This window comes from Sorex fumeus, unplaced genomic scaffold, assembly GCF_029834395.1.
Source record: "Sorex fumeus unplaced genomic scaffold, SorFum_2.1 ptg000054l, whole genome shotgun sequence".
NCBI lineage: Eukaryota > Metazoa > Chordata > Mammalia > Eulipotyphla > Soricidae > Sorex > Sorex fumeus.
The window spans coordinates 43,267,499-43,288,018 of NW_026606111.1; positions in this window are offsets into that span (position 1 = coordinate 43,267,499).

Here is a 20,520-nt window from a genome sequence, read left to right on the forward strand (position 1 = left end):
TAGGGTTTTCTCTCTCCCTTTCTTTGTGAGTTTTGCTAGAGGCTTATCGATCCTGTTAATTTTCTCGAAGAACCAGCTCTTGGTTTCATTGATCTTTCGGATTGTTTTTTGGGTTTCCATCTCGTTAATCTCTGCTCTGAGTTTTATTATTTCCTTTCTCCTGTTCGGGTTGTGCTCCTTTTTTTGGTCCTTCTCCAAGCTCTTAAGCTGTGAGGTTAGGTTACTTATGTGTGCTCGCTCCTCCTTCCTGAGGAATGCTTGTAGAGCTATAAACTTTCCTCTTAACACAGCCTTTGCTGTGTCCCATAAGTTTTGGTAACTCGTGTTCTCATTTTCATTTGTTTCTAGGAATCTTTTGATTTCCTCTTTGATTTCCTGTCTAATCCACTCGTTGTTCAATAGTGCACTGTTTAATTTCCAGGTGTTTGATTTAGTTTTCTGTTTTTGTGTGTGATTTACTTCTAATTTCAGCGCATTATGGTCTGAGAAGATTGTTGATACAATCTCTACCTTCTTAATTTTATGGAGGCATGTTTTGTGGCTCAGCATGTGGTCTATCTTGGAGAATGTTCCATGTACGCTTGAGAAGAATGTGTATTCAGCTTTTTGTGGATGAAGTGTCCTGTATATATCTACTAAGTCCCTTTCTTCCATTGTTTCCCTCAAATGAAGTATGTCCTTGCTAAGCTTGAGTCTGGTTGATCTATCAAGAGGTGACAAAGCAGTGTTGAAGTCTCCCACTAGTATTGTGTTGCTATTGATGTCTTTTTCCAAATCTATGAGTAGTTGTTTTAAGTACTTTGCTGGTCTCTCATTAGGTGCATATACATTTATTATTGTAAGTTCTTCCTGTTGTACAGATCCTCTGATCAATAAGTAATGGCCTTCACTGTCTCTTATGACCTTCCTCACTCTGAAATCAATGTGATCTGATATAAGGATGGCTACCCCAGCTTTTTTATGGGAGCTGTTTGCCTGTAGGATTGTTTTCCAGCCTTTGACTCTGAGTCTGTGTTTGCTTTTACTATTGAGATGTGTTTCTTGCAGGCAGCAGAATGTTGGGTTCAATTTTCTAATCCATCCTGCCACTCTATGTCTTTTAATTGGTGCGTTTAGCCCATTGACATTGAGAGAGATTATTGTTATGGGATTTTGTCCCATTGTTATGTTAAAATTGGGTGTATTTGAGGGGCCTTTCTTGCCTTAAAGTAGCCCATTTAGTTGTTCTTGTAACCATGGTTTTGAGTCTATGAAGTTCCTGAGCTGTTGTTTGTCTGTGAAACTGTGTGTTGTTCCTTCTATTATGAATGAGAGTCTTGCTGTGAAAAGTATTTTGGGGGAGGCATTTATTTCATTGAGTTTTTTTACTATGTCCCACCACTGTTTTCGGGCCATGAGGGTTTCATCAGAAAAATCAGCTGTGAATTTTAAGGATGCTCCTTTGTAAGAGATTTCTTTCTTCGATCTTGCTGCTTTCAGAATTTTGTCTCTGTCTAAGGTTTTGGTCATTTTGATCAGAATGTGTCTTGGGGTATTTTTATTCGGATTTCTTCTAGCTGGTACCCTTCGGGCCTCCTGAATGTGGTCACAAGTTTTTTTCAGCTCTGGAAATGTTGTAGCAATGATGTCTTTGACAGTTTCTTCTTCATCGAGGTTTTCTTCCTGTCCCTCTGGGACTCCAATAATTCTTATGTTACCCCTCTTGGCTTCATCACGATCTTCTCTTGCCATCTGTTCCCGAATTGTGAGTCTCTTTTCCATTTTCTGCTCTTTTCGGGAGAGTCTCTGAACTTCATCTTCGAGCTCACTGATTCTGTTCTCAGCCGCTGTTACTCTGCTGCTGAGGCCTTCCACTGAGCTTTTCAATTCGCCTACGAGATTTTTCAGGTCTGACATTTCTGATTGCATTTTCCTCATTTCTGCCTTCAGATCCTCTTGTCTTCTATTGGCATTGGTTTCCATTGTTTCTTTTAATTCCCTAAGCATCCTAAGTAGCTCCCTTCTGAATTCCTTGTCAGAGAGGTTGTCTAACACTACAGTACTGTTGGTGTCATCTGGGCTAGACTCTTCAATATGAATGTTTGGTGGGCTTTTGCGTTGCTTTACCATTGTGAGAGGTGTGGTTTAGTCCTTCACGTTCAGTGTTACTATTCTGCTTGATATGCAGTGTGAGTTAAGATAGGCTTATGAGTTATTGGCAACTGTATTTCTAGTGGCTGAGCTAAAATAGAGAAGTTTCCATCTAAGAAGATAGCTTATGGTTCCTATGGCATATGTAGTGGGAAAATATTTCGCGGCCGCATTAGCGGCCGCGGCTCCGGAAAAAGTCCCTGGCACTGGGCGAGGAGTTGGGAATGTCTCCTGTTTGGAATTGGAGCCGTTCAGCTTTGTTGCCCAGAGCTGGGCCTCTGTGCCCGTCCCACGCGGCTCAGGGGTTGAAAACCGGCTGTCTCGGGGCTGTTTCTAGCTGCGCGTGCCCAGAGAGGAACCCAGGCCCTTGGGGGCGGGCTGTACCTGTTGGAATTGGAGCCGTTCAGCTTTGTTGCCCAGAGCTGGGCCTCTGTGCCCGTCCCACGCGGCTCAGGGGTTGAAAACCGGCTGTCTCGGGGCTGTTTCTAGCTGCGCGTGCCCAGAGAGGAACCCAGGCCCTTGGGGGCGGGCTGTACCTGTTGGAATTGGAGCCGTTCAGCTTTGTTGCCCAGAGCTGGGCCTCTGTGCCCGTCCCACGCGGCTCAGGGGTTGAAAACCGGCTGTCTCGGGGCTGTTTCTAGCTGCGCGTGCCCAGAGAGGAACCCAGGCCCTTGGGGGCGGGCTGTACCTGTTGGAATTGGAGCCGTTCAGCTTTGTTGCCCAGAGCTGGGCCTCTGTGCCAGTCCCACGCGGCTCAGGGGTTGAAAACCGGCTGTCTCGGGGCTGTTTCTAGCTGCGCGTGCCCAGAGAGGAACCCAGGCCCTTGGGGGCGGGCTGTACCTGTTGGAATTGGAGCCGTTCAGCTTTGTTGCCCAGAGCTGGGCCTCTGTGCCCGTCCCACGCGGCTCAGGGGTTGAAAACCGGCTGTCTCGGGGCTGTTTCTAGCTGCGCGTGCCCAGAGAGGAACCCAGGCCCTTGGGGGCGGGCTGTACCTGTTGGAATTGGAGCCGTTCAGCTTTGTTGCCCAGAGCTGGGCCTCTGTGCCCGTCCCACGCGGCTCAGGGGTTGAAAACCGGCTGTCTCGGGGCTGTTTCTAGCTGCACGTGCCCAGAGAGGAACCCAGGCCCTTGGGGGCGGGCTGTACCTGTTGGAATTGGAGCCGTTCAGCTTTGTTGCCCAGAGCTGGGCCTCTGTGCCCGTCCCACGCGGCTCAGGGGTTGAAAACCGGCTGTCTCGGGGCTGTTTCTAGCTGCGCGTGCCCAGAGAGGAACCCAGGCCCTTGGGGGCGGGCTGTACCTGTTGGAATTGGAGCCGTTCAGCTTTGTTGCCCAGAGCTGGGCCTCTGTGCCCGTCCCACGCGGCTCAGGGGTTGAAAACCGGCTGTCTCGGGGCTGTTTCTAGCTGCGCGTGCCCAGAGAGGAACCCAGGCCCTTGGGGGCGGGCTGTACCTGTTGGAATTGGAGCCGTTCAGCTTTGTTGCCCAGAGCTGGGCCTCTGTGCCCGTCCCACGCGGCTCAGGGGTTGAAAACCGGCTGTCTCGGGGCTGTTTCTAGCTGCGCGTGCCCAGAGAGGAACCCAGGCCCTTGGGGGCGGGCTGTACCTGTTGGAATTGGAGCCGTTCAGCTTTGTTGCCCAGAGCTGGGCCTCTGTGCCCGTCCCACGCGGCTCAGGGGTTAAAAACCGGCTGTCTCGGGGCTGTTTCTAGCTGCGCGTGCCCAGAGAGGAACCCAGGCCCTTGGGGGCGGGCTGTACCTGTTGGAATTGGAGCCATTCAGCTTTGTTGCCCAGAGCTGGGCCACTGTGCCCGTCCCACGCGGCTCAGGGGTTGAAAACCGGCTGTCTCGGGGCTGTTTCTAGCTGTGCGTGCCCAGAGAGGAACCCAGGCCCTTGGGGGCGGGCTGTACCTGTTGGAATTGGAGCCGTTCAGCTTTGTTGCCCAGAGCTGGGCCACTGTGCCCGTCCCACGCGGCTCAGGGGTTGAAAACCGGCTGTCTCGGGGCTGTTTCTAGCTGCGCGTGCCCAGAGAGGAACCCAGGCCCTTGGGGGCGGGCTGTACCTGTTGGAATTGGAGCCGTTCAGCTTTGTTGCCCAAAGCTGGGCCTCTGTGCCCGTCACACGCGGCTCAGGGGTTGAAAACCGGCTGTCTCGGGGCTGTTTCTAGCTGCGCGTGCCCAGAGAGGAACCCAGGCCCTTGGGGGCGGGCTGTACCTGTTGGAATTGGAGCCGTTCAGCTTTGTTGCCCAGAGCTGGGCCTCTGTGCCCGTCCCACGCGGCTCAGGGGTTGAAAACCGGCTGTCTCGGGGCTGTTTCTAGCTGCGCGTGCCCAGAGAGGAACCCAGGCCCTTGGGGGCGGGCTGTACCTGTTGGAATTGGAGCCGTTCAGCTTTGTTGCCCAGAGCTGGGCCTCTGTGCCCGTCCCACGCGGCTCAGGGGTTGAAAACCGGCTGTCTCGGGGCTGTTTCTAGCTGCGCGTGCCCAGAGAGGAACCCAGGCCCTTGGGGGCGGGCTGTACCTGTTGGAATTGGAGCCGTTCAGCTTTGTTGCCCAGAGCTGGGCCACTGTGCCCGTCCCACGCGGCTCAGGGGTTGAAAACCGGCTGTCTCGGGGCTGTTTCTAGCTGCGCGTGCCCAGAGAGGAACCCAGGCCCTTGGGGGCGGGCTGTACCTGTTGGAATTGGAGCCGTTCAGCTTTGTTGCCCAAAGCTGGGCCTCTGTGCCCGTCCCACGCGGCTCAGGGGTTGAAAACCGGCTGTCTCGGGGCTGTTTCTAGCTGCGCGTGCCCAGAGAGGAACCCAGGCCCTTGGGGGCGGGCTGTACCTGTTGGAATTGGAGCCGTTCAGCTTTGTTGCCCAGAGCTGGGCCACTGTGCCCGTCCCACGCGGCTCAGGGGTTGAAAACCGGCTGTCTCGGGGCTGTTTCTAGCTGCGCGTGCCCAGAGAGGAACCCAGGCCCTTGGGGGCGGGCTGTACCTGTTGGAATTGGAGCCGTTCAGCTTTGTTGCCCAGAGCTGGGCCTCTGTGCCCGTCCCACGCGGCTCAGGGGTTGAAAACCGGCTGTCTCGGGGCTGTTTCTAGCTGCGCGTGCCCAGAGAGGAACCCAGGCCCTTGGGGGCGGGCTGTACCTGTTGGAATTGGAGCCGTTCAGCTTTGTTGCCCAGAGCTGGGCCTCTGTGCCCGTCCCACGTGGCTCAGGGGTTGAAAACCGGCTGTCTCGGGGCTGTTTCTAGCTGCGCGTGCCCAGAGAGGAACCCAGGCCCTTGGGGGCGGGCTGTACCTGTTGGAATTGGAGCCGTTCAGCTTTGTTGCCCAGAGCTGGGCCTCTGTGCCCGTCCCACGCGGCTCAGGGGTTGAAAACCGGCTGTCTCGGGGCTGTTTCTAGCTGCGCGTGCCCAGAGAGGAACCCAGGCCCTTGGGGGCGGGCTGTACCTGTTGGAATTGGAGCCGTTCAGCTTTGTTGCCCAGAGCTGGGCCTCTGTGCCCGTCCCACGCGGCTCAGGGGTTGAAAACCGGCTGTCTCGGGGCTGTTTCTAGCTGCGCGTGCCCAGAGAGGAACCCAGGCCCTTGGGGGCGGGCTGTACCTGTTGGAATTGGAGCCGTTCAGCTTTGTTGCCCAGAGCTGGGCCTCTGTGCCCGTCCCACGCGGCTCAGGGGTTGAAAACCGGCTGTCTCGGGGCTGTTTCTAGCTGCGCGTGCCCAGAGAGGAACCCAGGCCCTTGGGGGCGGGCTGTACCTGTTGGAATTGGAGCCGTTCAGCTTTGTTGCCCAGAGCTGGGCCTCTGTGCCCGTCCCACGCGGCTCAGGGGTTGAAAACCGGCTGTCTCGGGGCTGTTTCTAGCTGCGCGTGCCCAGAGAGGAACCCAGGCCCTTGGGGGCGGGCTGTACCTGTTGGAATTGGAGCCGTTCAGCTTTGTTGCCCAGAGCTGGGCCTCTGTGCCCGTCCCACGCGGCTCAGGGGTTGAAAACCGGCTGTCTCGGGGCTGTTTCTAGCTGCGCGTGCCCAGAGAGGAACCCAGGCCCTTGGGGGCGGGCTGTACCTGTTGGAATTGGAGCCGTTCAGCTTTGTTGCCCAGAGCTGGGCCTCTGTGCCCGTCCCACGCGGCTCAGGGGTTGAAAACCGGCTGTCTCGGGGCTGTTTCTAGCTGCGCGTGCCCAGAGAGGAACCCAGGCCCTTGGGGGCGGGCTGTACCTGTTGGAATTGGAGCCGTTCAGCTTTGTTGCCCAGAGCTGGGCCTCTGTGCCCGTCCCACGCGGCTCAGGGGTTGAAAACCGGCTGTCTCGGGGCTGTTTCTAGCTGCGCGTGCCCAGAGAGGAACCCAGGCCCTTGGGGGCGGGCTGTACCTGTTGGAATTGGAGCCGTTCAGCTTTGTTGCCCAGAGCTGGGCCTCTGTGCCCGTCCCACGCGGCTCAGGGGTTGAAAACCGGCTGTCTCGGGGCTGTTTCTAGCTGCGCGTGCCCAGAGAGGAACCCAGGCCCTTGGGGGCGGGCTGTACCTGTTGGAATTGGAGCCGTTCAGCTTTGTTGCCCAGAGCTGGGCCTCTGTGCCCGTCCCACGCGGCTCAGGGGTTGAAAACCGGCTGTCTCGGGGCTGTTTCTAGCTGCGCGTGCCCAGAGAGGAACCCAGGCCCTTGGGGGCGGGCTGTACCTGTTGGAATTGGAGCCGTTCAGCTTTGTTGCCCAGAGCTGGGCCTCTGTGCCCGTCCCACGCGGCTCAGGGGTTGAAAACCGGCTGTCTCGGGGCTGTTTCTAGCTGCGCGTGCCCAGAGAGGAACCCAGGCCCTTGGGGGCGGGCTGTACCTGTTGGAATTGGAGCCGTTCAGCTTTGTTGCCCAGAGCTGGGCCTCTGTGCCCGTCCCACGCGGCTCAGGGGTTGAAAACCGGCTGTCTCGGGGCTGTTTCTAGCTGCGCGTGCCCAGAGAGGAACCCAGGCCCTTGGGGGCGGGCTGTACCTGTTGGAATTGGAGCCGTTCAGCTTTGTTGCCCAGAGCTGGGCCTCTGTGCCCGTCCCACGCGGCTCAGGGGTTGAAAACCGGCTGTCTCGGGGCTGTTTCTAGCTGCGCGTGCCCAGAGAGGAACCCAGGCCCTTGGGGGCGGGCTGTACCTGTTGGAATTGGAGCCGTTCAGCTTTGTTGCCCAGAGCTGGGCCTCTGTGCCCGTCCCACGCGGCTCAGGGGTTGAAAACCGGCTGTCTCGGGGCTGTTTCTAGCTGCGCGTGCCCAGAGAGGAACCCAGGCCCTTGGGGGCGGGCTGTACCTGTTGGAATTGGAGCCGTTCAGCTTTGTTGCCCAGAGCTGGGCCTCTGTGCCCGTCCCACGCGGCTCAGGGGTTGAAAACCGGCTGTCTCGGGGCTGTTTCTAGCTGCGCGTGCCCAGAGAGGAACCCAGGCCCTTGGGGGCGGGCTGTACCTGTTGGAATTGGAGCCGTTCAGCTTTGTTGCCCAGAGCTGGGCCTCTGTGCCCGTCCCACGCGGCTCAGGGGTTGAAAACCGGCTGTCTCGGGGCTGTTTCTAGCTGCGCGTGCCCAGAGAGGAACCCAGGCCCTTGGGGGCGGGCTGTACCTGTTGGAATTGGAGCCGTTCAGCTTTGTTGCCCAGAGCTGGGCCTCTGTGCCCGTCCCACGCGGCTCAGGGGTTGAAAACCGGCTGTCTCGGGGCTGTTTCTAGCTGCGCGTGCCCAGAGAGGAACCCAGGCCCTTGGGGGCGGGCTGTACCTGTTGGAATTGGAGCCGTTCAGCTTTGTTGCCCAGAGCTGGGCCTCTGTGCCCGTCCCACGCGGCTCAGGGGTTGAAAACCGGCTGTCTCGGGGCTGTTTCTAGCTGCGCGTGCCCAGAGAGGAACCCAGGCCCTTGGGGGCGGGCTGTACCTGTTGGAATTGGAGCCGTTCAGCTTTGTTGCCCAGAGCTGGGCCTCTGTGCCCGTCCCACGCGGCTCAGGGGTTGAAAACCGGCTGTCTCGGGGCTGTTTCTAGCTGCGCGTGCCCAGAGAGGAACCCAGGCCCTTGGGGGCGGGCTGTACCTGTTGGAATTGGAGCCGTTCAGCTTTGTTGCCCAGAGCTGGGCCTCTGTGCCCGTCCCACGCGGCTCAGGGGTTGAAAACCGGCTGTCTCGGGGCTGTTTCTAGCTGCGCGTGCCCAGAGAGGAACCCAGGCCCTTGGGGGCGGGCTGTACCTGTTGGAATTGGAGCCGTTCAGCTTTGTTGCCCAGAGCTGGGCCTCTGTGCCCGTCCCACGCGGCTCAGGGGTTGAAAACCGGCTGTCTCGGGGCTGTTTCTAGCTGCGCGTGCCCAGAGAGGAACCCAGGCCCTTGGGGGCGGGCTGTACCTGTTGGAATTGGAGCCGTTCAGCTTTGTTGCCCAGAGCTGGGCCTCTGTGCCCGTCCCACGCGGCTCAGGGGTTGAAAACCGGCTGTCTCGGGGCTGTTTCTAGCTGCGCGTGCCCAGAGAGGAACCCAGGCCCTTGGGGGCGGGCTGTACCTGTTGGAATTGGAGCCGTTCAGCTTTGTTGCCCAGAGCTGGGCCTCTGTGCCCGTCCCACGCGGCTCAGGGGTTGAAAACCGGCTGTCTCGGGGCTGTTTCTAGCTGCGCGTGCCCAGAGAGGAACCCAGGCCCTTGGGGGCGGGCTGTACCTGTTGGAATTGGAGCCGTTCAGCTTTGTTGCCCAGAGCTGGGCCTCTGTGCCCGTCCCACGCGGCTCAGGGGTTGAAAACCGGCTGTCTCGGGGCTGTTTCTAGCTGCGCGTGCCCAGAGAGGAACCCAGGCCCTTGGGGGCGGGCTGTACCTGTTGGAATTGGAGCCGTTCAGCTTTGTTGCCCAGAGCTGGGCCTCTGTGCCCGTCCCACGCGGCTCAGGGGTTGAAAACCGGCTGTCTCGGGGCTGTTTCTAGCTGCGCGTGCCCAGAGAGGAACCCAGGCCCTTGGGGGCGGGCTGTACCTGTTGGAATTGGAGCCGTTCAGCTTTGTTGCCCAGAGCTGGGCCTCTGTGCCCGTCCCACGCGGCTCAGGGGTTGAAAACCGGCTGTCTCGGGGCTGTTTCTAGCTGCGCGTGCCCAGAGAGGAACCCAGGCCCTTGGGGGCGGGCTGTACCTGTTGGAATTGGAGCCGTTCAGCTTTGTTGCCCAGAGCTGGGCCTCTGTGCCCGTCCCACGCGGCTCAGGGGTTGAAAACCGGCTGTCTCGGGGCTGTTTCTAGCTGCGCGTGCCCAGAGAGGAACCCAGGCCCTTGGGGGCGGGCTGTACCTGTTGGAATTGGAGCCGTTCAGCTTTGTTGCCCAGAGCTGGGCCTCTGTGCCCGTCCCACGCGGCTCAGGGGTTGAAAACCGGCTGTCTCGGGGCTGTTTCTAGCTGCGCGTGCCCAGAGAGGAACCCAGGCCCTTGGGGGCGGGCTGTACCTGTTGGAATTGGAGCCGTTCAGCTTTGTTGCCCAGAGCTGGGCCTCTGTGCCCGTCCCACGCGGCTCAGGGGTTGAAAACCGGCTGTCTCGGGGCTGTTTCTAGCTGCGCGTGCCCAGAGAGGAACCCAGGCCCTTGGGGGCGGGCTGTACCTGTTGGAATTGGAGCCGTTCAGCTTTGTTGCCCAGAGCTGGGCCTCTGTGCCCGTCCCACGCGGCTCAGGGGTTGAAAACCGGCTGTCTCGGGGCTGTTTCTAGCTGCGCGTGCCCAGAGAGGAACCCAGGCCCTTGGGGGCGGGCTGTACCTGTTGGAATTGGAGCCGTTCAGCTTTGTTGCCCAGAGCTGGGCCTCTGTGCCCGTCCCACGCGGCTCAGGGGTTGAAAACCGGCTGTCTCGGGGCTGTTTCTAGCTGCGCGTGCCCAGAGAGGAACCCAGGCCCTTGGGGGCGGGCTGTACCTGTTGGAATTGGAGCCGTTCAGCTTTGTTGCCCAGAGCTGGGCCTCTGTGCCCGTCCCACGCGGCTCAGGGGTTGAAAACCGGCTGTCTCGGGGCTGTTTCTAGCTGCGCGTGCCCAGAGAGGAACCCAGGCCCTTGGGGGCGGGCTGTACCTGTTGGAATTGGAGCCGTTCAGCTTTGTTGCCCAGAGCTGGGCCTCTGTGCCCGTCCCACGCGGCTCAGGGGTTGAAAACCGGCTGTCTCGGGGCTGTTTCTAGCTGCGCGTGCCCAGAGAGGAACCCAGGCCCTTGGGGGCGGGCTGTACCTGTTGGAATTGGAGCCGTTCAGCTTTGTTGCCCAGAGCTGGGCCTCTGTGCCCGTCCCACGCGGCTCAGGGGTTGAAAACCGGCTGTCTCGGGGCTGTTTCTAGCTGCGCGTGCCCAGAGAGGAACCCAGGCCCTTGGGGGCGGGCTGTACCTGTTGGAATTGGAGCCGTTCAGCTTTGTTGCCCAGAGCTGGGCCTCTGTGCCCGTCCCACGCGGCTCAGGGGTTGAAAACCGGCTGTCTCGGGGCTGTTTCTAGCTGCGCGTGCCCAGAGAGGAACCCAGGCCCTTGGGGGCGGGCTGTACCTGTTGGAATTGGAGCCGTTCAGCTTTGTTGCCCAGAGCTGGGCCTCTGTGCCCGTCCCACGCGGCTCAGGGGTTGAAAACCGGCTGTCTCGGGGCTGTTTCTAGCTGCGCGTGCCCAGAGAGGAACCCAGGCCCTTGGGGGCGGGCTGTACCTGTTGGAATTGGAGCCGTTCAGCTTTGTTGCCCAGAGCTGGGCCTCTGTGCCCGTCCCACGCGGCTCAGGGGTTGAAAACCGGCTGTCTCGGGGCTGTTTCTAGCTGCGCGTGCCCAGAGAGGAACCCAGGCCCTTGGGGGCGGGCTGTACCTGTTGGAATTGGAGCCGTTCAGCTTTGTTGCCCAGAGCTGGGCCTCTGTGCCCGTCCCACGCGGCTCAGGGGTTGAAAACCGGCTGTCTCGGGGCTGTTTCTAGCTGCGCGTGCCCAGAGAGGAACCCAGGCCCTTGGGGGCGGGCTGTACCTGTTGGAATTGGAGCCGTTCAGCTTTGTTGCCCAGAGCTGGGCCTCTGTGCCCGTCCCACGCGGCTCAGGGGTTGAAAACCGGCTGTCTCGGGGCTGTTTCTAGCTGCGCGTGCCCAGAGAGGAACCCAGGCCCTTGGGGGCGGGCTGTACCTGTTGGAATTGGAGCCGTTCAGCTTTGTTGCCCAGAGCTGGGCCTCTGTGCCCGTCCCACGCGGCTCAGGGGTTGAAAACCGGCTGTCTCGGGGCTGTTTCTAGCTGCGCGTGCCCAGAGAGGAACCCAGGCCCTTGGGGGCGGGCTGTACCTGTTGGAATTGGAGCCGTTCAGCTTTGTTGCCCAGAGCTGGGCCTCTGTGCCCGTCCCACGCGGCTCAGGGGTTGAAAACCGGCTGTCTCGGGGCTGTTTCTAGCTGCGCGTGCCCAGAGAGGAACCCAGGCCCTTGGGGGCGGGCTGTACCTGTTGGAATTGGAGCCGTTCAGCTTTGTTGCCCAGAGCTGGGCCTCTGTGCCCGTCCCACGCGGCTCAGGGGTTGAAAACCGGCTGTCTCGGGGCTGTTTCTAGCTGCGCGTGCCCAGAGAGGAACCCAGGCCCTTGGGGGCGGGCTGTACCTGTTGGAATTGGAGCCGTTCAGCTTTGTTGCCCAGAGCTGGGCCTCTGTGCCCGTCCCACGCGGCTCAGGGGTTGAAAACCGGCTGTCTCGGGGCTGTTTCTAGCTGCGCGTGCCCAGAGAGGAACCCAGGCCCTTGGGGGCGGGCTGTACCTGTTGGAATTGGAGCCGTTCAGCTTTGTTGCCCAGAGCTGGGCCTCTGTGCCCGTCCCACGCGGCTCAGGGGTTGAAAACCGGCTGTCTCGGGGCTGTTTCTAGCTGCGCGTGCCCAGAGAGGAACCCAGGCCCTTGGGGGCGGGCTGTACCTGTTGGAATTGGAGCCGTTCAGCTTTGTTGCCCAGAGCTGGGCCTCTGTGCCCGTCCCACGCGGCTCAGGGGTTGAAAACCGGCTGTCTCGGGGCTGTTTCTAGCTGCGCGTGCCCAGAGAGGAACCCAGGCCCTTGGGGGCGGGCTGTACCTGTTGGAATTGGAGCCGTTCAGCTTTGTTGCCCAGAGCTGGGCCTCTGTGCCCGTCCCACGCGGCTCAGGGGTTGAAAACCGGCTGTCTCGGGGCTGTTTCTAGCTGCGCGTGCCCAGAGAGGAACCCAGGCCCTTGGGGGCGGGCTGTACCTGTTGGAATTGGAGCCGTTCAGCTTTGTTGCCCAGAGCTGGGCCTCTGTGCCCGTCCCACGCGGCTCAGGGGTTGAAAACCGGCTGTCTCGGGGCTGTTTCTAGCTGCGCGTGCCCAGAGAGGAACCCAGGCCCTTGGGGGCGGGCTGTACCTGTTGGAATTGGAGCCGTTCAGCTTTGTTGCCCAGAGCTGGGCCTCTGTGCCCGTCCCACGCGGCTCAGGGGTTGAAAACCGGCTGTCTCGGGGCTGTTTCTAGCTGCGCGTGCCCAGAGAGGAACCCAGGCCCTTGGGGGCGGGCTGTACCTGTTGGAATTGGAGCCGTTCAGCTTTGTTGCCCAGAGCTGGGCCTCTGTGCCCGTCCCACGCGGCTCAGGGGTTGAAAACCGGCTGTCTCGGGGCTGTTTCTAGCTGCGCGTGCCCAGAGAGGAACCCAGGCCCTTGGGGGCGGGCTGTACCTGTTGGAATTGGAGCCGTTCAGCTTTGTTGCCCAGAGCTGGGCCTCTGTGCCCGTCCCACGCGGCTCAGGGGTTGAAAACCGGCTGTCTCGGGGCTGTTTCTAGCTGCGCGTGCCCAGAGAGGAACCCAGGCCCTTGGGGGCGGGCTGTACCTGTTGGAATTGGAGCCGTTCAGCTTTGTTGCCCAGAGCTGGGCCTCTGTGCCCGTCCCACGCGGCTCAGGGGTTGAAAACCGGCTGTCTCGGGGCTGTTTCTAGCTGCGCGTGCCCAGAGAGGAACCCAGGCCCTTGGGGGCGGGCTGTACCTGTTGGAATTGGAGCCGTTCAGCTTTGTTGCCCAGAGCTGGGCCTCTGTGCCCGTCCCACGCGGCTCAGGGGTTGAAAACCGGCTGTCTCGGGGCTGTTTCTAGCTGCGCGTGCCCAGAGAGGAACCCAGGCCCTTGGGGGCGGGCTGTACCTGTTGGAATTGGAGCCGTTCAGCTTTGTTGCCCAGAGCTGGGCCTCTGTGCCCGTCCCACGCGGCTCAGGGGTTGAAAACCGGCTGTCTCGGGGCTGTTTCTAGCTGCGCGTGCCCAGAGAGGAACCCAGGCCCTTGGGGGCGGGCTGTACCTGTTGGAATTGGAGCCGTTCAGCTTTGTTGCCCAGAGCTGGGCCTCTGTGCCCGTCCCACGCGGCTCAGGGGTTGAAAACCGGCTGTCTCGGGGCTGTTTCTAGCTGCGCGTGCCCAGAGAGGAACCCAGGCCCTTGGGGGCGGGCTGTACCTGTTGGAATTGGAGCCGTTCAGCTTTGTTGCCCAGAGCTGGGCCTCTGTGCCCGTCCCACGCGGCTCAGGGGTTGAAAACCGGCTGTCTCGGGGCTGTTTCTAGCTGCGCGTGCCCAGAGAGGAACCCAGGCCCTTGGGGGCGGGCTGTACCTGTTGGAATTGGAGCCGTTCAGCTTTGTTGCCCAGAGCTGGGCCTCTGTGCCCGTCCCACGCGGCTCAGGGGTTGAAAACCGGCTGTCTCGGGGCTGTTTCTAGCTGCGCGTGCCCAGAGAGGAACCCAGGCCCTTGGGGGCGGGCTGTACCTGTTGGAATTGGAGCCGTTCAGCTTTGTTGCCCAGAGCTGGGCCTCTGTGCCCGTCCCACGCGGCTCAGGGGTTGAAAACCGGCTGTCTCGGGGCTGTTTCTAGCTGCGCGTGCCCAGAGAGGAACCCAGGCCCTTGGGGGCGGGCTGTACCTGTTGGAATTGGAGCCGTTCAGCTTTGTTGCCCAGAGCTGGGCCTCTGTGCCCGTCCCACGCGGCTCAGGGGTTGAAAACCGGCTGTCTCGGGGCTGTTTCTAGCTGCGCGTGCCCAGAGAGGAACCCAGGCCCTTGGGGGCGGGCTGTACCTGTTGGAATTGGAGCCGTTCAGCTTTGTTGCCCAGAGCTGGGCCTCTGTGCCCGTCCCACGCGGCTCAGGGGTTGAAAACCGGCTGTCTCGGGGCTGTTTCTAGCTGCGCGTGCCCAGAGAGGAACCCAGGCCCTTGGGGGCGGGCTGTACCTGTTGGAATTGGAGCCGTTCAGCTTTGTTGCCCAGAGCTGGGCCTCTGTGCCCGTCCCACGCGGCTCAGGGGTTGAAAACCGGCTGTCTCGGGGCTGTTTCTAGCTGCGCGTGCCCAGAGAGGAACCCAGGCCCTTGGGGGCGGGCTGTACCTGTTGGAATTGGAGCCGTTCAGCTTTGTTGCCCAGAGCTGGGCCTCTGTGCCCGTCCCACGCGGCTCAGGGGTTGAAAACCGGCTGTCTCGGGGCTGTTTCTAGCTGCGCGTGCCCAGAGAGGAACCCAGGCCCTTGGGGGCGGGCTGTACCTGTTGGAATTGGAGCCGTTCAGCTTTGTTGCCCAGAGCTGGGCCTCTGTGCCCGTCCCACGCGGCTCAGGGGTTGAAAACCGGCTGTCTCGGGGCTGTTTCTAGCTGCGCGTGCCCAGAGAGGAACCCAGGCCCTTGGGGGCGGGCTGTACCTGTTGGAATTGGAGCCGTTCAGCTTTGTTGCCCAGAGCTGGGCCTCTGTGCCCGTCCCACGCGGCTCAGGGGTTGAAAACCGGCTGTCTCGGGGCTGTTTCTAGCTGCGCGTGCCCAGAGAGGAACCCAGGCCCTTGGGGGCGGGCTGTACCTGTTGGAATTGGAGCCGTTCAGCTTTGTTGCCCAGAGCTGGGCCTCTGTGCCCGTCCCACGCGGCTCAGGGGTTGAAAACCGGCTGTCTCGGGGCTGTTTCTAGCTGCACGTGCCCAGAGAGGAACCCAGGCCCTTGGGGGCGGGCTGTACCTGTTGGAATTGGAGCCGTTCAGCTTTGTTGCCCAGAGCTGGGCCTCTGTGCCCGTCCCACGCGGCTCAGGGGTTGAAAACCGGCTGTCTCGGGGCTGTTTCTAGCTGCGCGTGCCCAGAGAGGAACCCAGGCCCTTGGGGGCGGGCTGTACCTGTTGGAATTGGAGCCGTTCAGCTTTGTTGCCCAGAGCTGGGCCTCTGTGCCCATCCCACGCGGCTCAGGGGTTGAAAACCGGCTGTCTCGGGGCTGTTTCTAGCTGCGCGTGCCCAGAGAGGAACCCAGGCCCTTGGGGGCGGGCTGTACCTGTTGGAATTGGAGCCGTTCAGCTTTGTTGCCCAGAGCTGGGCCTCTGTGCCCGTCCCACGCGGCTCAGGGGTTGAAAACCGGCTGTCTCGGGGCTGTTTCTAGCTGCGCGTGCCCAGAGAGGAACCCAGGCCCTTGGGGGCGGGCTGTACCTGTTGGAATTGGAGCCGTTCAGCTTTGTTGCCCAGAGCTGGGCCTCTGTGCCCGTCCCACGCGGCTCAGGGGTTGAAAACCGGCGGTCTCGGGGCTGTTTCTAGCTGCGCGTGCCCAGAGAGGAACCCAGGCCCTTGGGGGCGGGCTGTACCTGTTGGAATTGGAGCCGTTCAGCTTTGTTGCCCAGAGCTGGGCCTCTGTGCCCGTCCCACGCGGCTCAGGGGTTGAAAACCGGCGGTCTCGGGGCTGTTTCTAGCTGCGCGTGCCCAGAGAGGAACCCAGGCCCTTGGGGGCGGGCTGTACCTGTTGGAATTGGAGCCGTTCAGCTTTGTTGCCCAGAGCTGGGCCTCTGTGCCCGTCCCACGCGGCTCAGGGGTTGAAAACCGGCGGTCTCGGGGCTGTTTCTAGCTGCGCGTGCCCAGAGAGGAACCCAGGCCCTTGGGGGCGGGCTGTACCTGTTGGAATTGGAGCCGTTCAGCTTTGTTGCCCAGAGCTGGGCCTCTGTGCCCGTCCCACGCGGCTCAGGGGTTGAAAACCGGCTGTCTCGGGGCTGTTTCTAGCTGCGCGTGCCCAGAGAGGAACCCAGGCCCTTGGGGGCGGGCTGTACCTGTTGGAATTGGAGCCGTTCAGCTTTGTTGCCCAGAGCTGGGCCTCTGTGCCCGTCCCACGCGGCTCAGGGGTTGAAAACCGGCGGTCTCGGGGCTGTTTCTAGCTGCGCGTGCCCAGAGAGGAACCCAGGCCCTTGGGGGCGGGCTGTACCTGTTGGAATTGGAGCCGTTCAGCTTTGTTGCCCAGAGCTGGGCCTCTGTGCCCGTCCCACGCGGCTCAGGGGTTGAAAACCGGCGGTCTCGGGGCTGTTTCTAGCTGCGCGTGCCCAGAGAGGAACCCAGGCCCTTGGGGGCGGGCTGTACCTGTTGGAATTGGAGCCGTTCAGCTTTGTTGCCCAGAGCTGGGCCTCTGTGCCCGTCCCACGCGGCTCAGGGGTTGAAAACCGGCGGTCTCGGGGCTGTTTCTAGCTGCGCGTGCCCAGAGAGGAACCCAGGCCCTTGGGGGCGGGCTGTACCTGTTGGAATTGGAGCCGTTCAGCTTTGTTGCCCAGAGCTGGGCCTCTGTGCCCGTCCCACGCGGCTCAGGGGTTGAAAACCGGCTGTCTCGGGGCTGTTTCTAGCTGCGCGTGCCCAGAGAGGAACCCAGGCCCTTGGGGGCGGGCTGTACCTGTTGGAATTGGAGCCGTTCAGCTTTGTTGCCCAGAGCTGGGCCTCTGTGCCCGTCCCACGCGGCTCAGGGGTTGAAAACCGGCTGTCTCGGGGCTGTTTCTAGCTGCGCGTGCCCAGAGAGGAACCCAGGCCCTTGGGGGCGGGCTGTACCTGTTGGAATTGGAGCCGTTCAGCTTTGTTGCCCAGAGCTGGGCCTCTGTGCCCGTCCCACGCGGCTCAGGGGTTGAAAACCGGCTGTCTCGGGGCTGTTTCTAGCTGCGCGTGCCCAGAGAGGAACCCAGGCCCTTGGGGGCGGGCTGTACCTGTTGGAATTGGAGCCGTTCAGCTTTGTTGCCCAGAGCTGGGCCTCTGTGCCCGTCCCACGCGGCTCAGGGGTTGAAAACCGGCTGTCTCGGGGCTGTTTCTAGCTGCGCGTGCCCAGAGAGGAACCCAGGCCCTTGGGGGCGGGCTGTACCTGTTGGAATTGGAGCCGTTCAGCTTTGTTGCCCAGAGCTGGGCCTCTGTGCCCGTCCCACGCGGCTCAGGGGTTGAAAACCGGCTGTCTCGGGGCTGTTTCTAGCTGCGCGTGCCCAGAGAGGAACCCAGGCCCTTGGGGGCGGGCTGTACCTGTTGGAATTGGAGCCGTTCAGCTTTGTTGCCCAGAGCTGGGCCTCTGTGCCCGTCCCACGCGGCTCAGGGGTTGAAAACCGGCTGTCTCGGGGCTGTTTCTAGCTGCGCGTGCCCAGAGAGGAACCCAGGCCCTTGGGGGCGGGCTGTACCTGTTGGAATTGGAGCCGTTCAGCTTTGTTGCCCACAGCTGGGCCTCTGTGCCCGTCCCACGCGGCTCAGGGGTTGAAAACCGGCTGTCTCGGGGCTGTTTCTAGCTGCGCGTGCCCAGAGAGGAACCCAGGCCCTTGGGGGCGGGCTGTACCTGTTGGAATTGGAGCCGTTCAGCTTTGTTGCCCAGAGCTGGGCCTCTGTGCCCGTCCCACGCGGCTCAGGGGTTGAAAACCGGCGGTCTCGGGGCTGTTTCTAGCTGCGCGTGCCCAGAGAGGAACCCAGGCCCTTGGGGGCGGGCTGTACCTGTTGGAATTGGAGCCGTTCAGCTTTGTTGCCCAGAGCTGGGCCTCTGTGCCCGTCCCACGCGGCTCAGGGGTTGAAAACCGGCGGTCTCGGGGCTGTTTCTAGCTGCGCGTGCCCAGAGAGGAACCCAGGCCCTTGGGGGCGGGCTGTACCTGTTGGAATTGGAGCCGTTCAGCTTTGTTGCCCAGAGCTGGGCCTCTGTGCCCGTCCCACGCGGCTCAGGGGTTGAAAACCGGCGGTCTCGGGGCTGTTTCTAGCTGCAAGTGCCCAGAGAGGAACCCAGGCCCTTGGGGGCGGGCTGTACCTGTTGGAATTGGAGCCGTTCAGCTTTGTTGCCCAGAGCTGGGCCTCTGTGCCCGTCCCACGCGGCTCAGGGGTTGAAAACCGGCTGTCTCGGGGCTGTTTCTAGCTGCGCGTGCCCAGAGAGGAACCCAGGCCCTTGGGGGCGGGCTGTACCTGTTGGAATTGGAGCCGTTCAGCTTTGTTGCCCAGAGCTGGGCCTCTGTGCCCGTCCCACGCGGCTCAGGGGTTGAAAACCGGCGGTCTCGGGGCTGTTTCTAGCTGCGCGTGCCCAGAGAGGAACCCAGGCCCTTGGGGGCGGGCTGTACCTGTTGGAATTGGAGCCGTTCAGCTTTGTTGCCCAGAGCTGGGCCTCTGTGCCCGTCCCACGCGGCTCAGGGGTTGAAAACCGGCGGTCTCGGGGCTGTTTCTAGCTGCGCGTGCCCAGAGAGGAACCCAGGCCCTTGGGGGCGGGCTGTACCTGTTGGAATTGGAGCCGTTCAGCTTTGTTGCCCAGAGCTGGGCCTCTGTGCCCGTCCCACGCGGCTCAGGGGTTGAAAACCGGCGGTCTCGGGGCTGTTTCTAGCTGCGCGTGCCCAGAGAGGAACCCAGGCCCTTGGGGGCGGGCTGTACCTGTTGGAATTGGAGCCGTTCAGCTTTGTTGCCCAGAGCTGGGCCTCTGTGCCCGTCCCACGCGGCTCAGGGGTTGAAAACCGGCTGTCTCGGGGCTGTTTCTAGCTGCGCGTGCCCAGAGAGGAACCCAGGCCCTTGGGGGCGGGCTGTACCTGTTGGAATTGGAGCCGTTCAGCTTTGTTGCCCAGAGCTGGGCCTCTGTGCCCGTCCCACGCGGCTCAGGGGTTGAAAACCGGCTGTCTCGGGGCTGTTTCTAGCTGCGCGTGCCCAGAGAGGAACCCAGGCCCTTGGGGGCGGGCTGTACCTGTTGGAATTGGAGCCGTTCAGCTTTGTTGCCCAGAGCTGGGCCTCTGTGCCCGTCCCACGCGGCTCAGGGGTTGAAAACCGGCGGTCTCGGGGCTGTTTCTAGCTGCGCGTGCCCAGAGAGGAACCCAGGCCCTTGGGGGCGGGCTGTACCTGTTGGAATTGGAGCCGTTCAGCTTTGTTGCCCAGAGCTGGGCCTCTGTGCCCGTCCCACGCGGCTCAGGGGTTGAAAACCGGCTGTCTCGGGGCTGTTTCTAGCTGCGCGTGCCCAGAGAGGAACCCAGGCCCTTGGGGGCGGGCTGTACCTGTTGGAATTGGAGCCGTTCAGCTTTGTTGCCCAGAGCTGGGCCTCTGTGCCCGTCCCACGCGGCTCAGGGGTTGAAAACCGGCTGTCTCGGGGCTGTTTCTAGCTGCGCGTGCCCAGAGAGGAACCCAGGCCCTTGGGGGCGGGCTGTACCTGTTGGAATTGGAGCCGTTCAGCTTTGTTGCCCAGAGCTGGGCCTCTGTGCCCGTCCCACGCGGCTCAGGGGTTGAAAACCGGTTCCATACTCTTATTCTATGATATTAACGCCATTTTATTTTTCCATGAAAGTGAATAAATTGACAGTACAATACATTACAAAGCTAAGCTCTATATGGCACTTATTAGTTTGTAAAAGTAAAGTAAAGGCCCTCCTGTTGATCATCAATTTGCTCGAGCGGGCCCAGTAACGTCTCCTTTGAAGACTTTGTTTTTACTGTGTCTGGCATATCGAATACTCTCTGCAGCTTGCCGGGCTCTCCGAGAGGGGCAGAGGAAACGAACTCGGGTCGGCCATGTTGGCTGCGTGCAAAGCAAATGCCCTACCCGCTGTGCTATCGCTCCATCGGTATTAGTTTGAAAATCTATAATTACTTAAAAAAAAAACTTTTGTTTGGAGGACGTTGAATCTGTGTCATAGACCGAAGGGCTCAGGTGTTACTCCTGGATCTGTGCTGGGGATCCCTGCTGAAGATGCTTAGGAGATCATAGGTGATGCAAAAGATCAAACTGAGGTCAGATGTGCGCAGGGCCATTGCTTTAACAAATGTACTATCACTCTTCCCAAGTCTCTTATTTTTCAAGTTAGTTTACACAGAAACTCTTACGAATACAAAGAAAACCAAAAAACAAAAGCACTACATGACAAACAGTAAGAACTACAACATTTACCTCCAATCTTCGAGCACAGGACTTGTCCATTATCCGTAGAATACCCAGTAACAATCCACTGCCTATTGCTGGTATGTGCACAGTTGTTGCACCACTAGTTTTGTGGACCAAATATCTCATTTCACAGGCACTGATTTCTTCCTTGGTTCCTTTTTAGTGATGAATTTCCTGAGGATGGAGACTTCCCTGATATCACAACCTTCAGGTAAGACATTTGGTCTGACACAAATTTCCGAATTGCCCACATCTTGCAGTAGCAGGATTCAAAGACCTGTGAGTAATCCACCACCAGAGTTTCGGGAAGTTCCCATAATATCTCCACCCAAAGTAACCTGCCACTGACCCCAACTCCAACTCAGGAACAAAAAGTTAAGAATTTTGATCAGATTAAAACTGGGC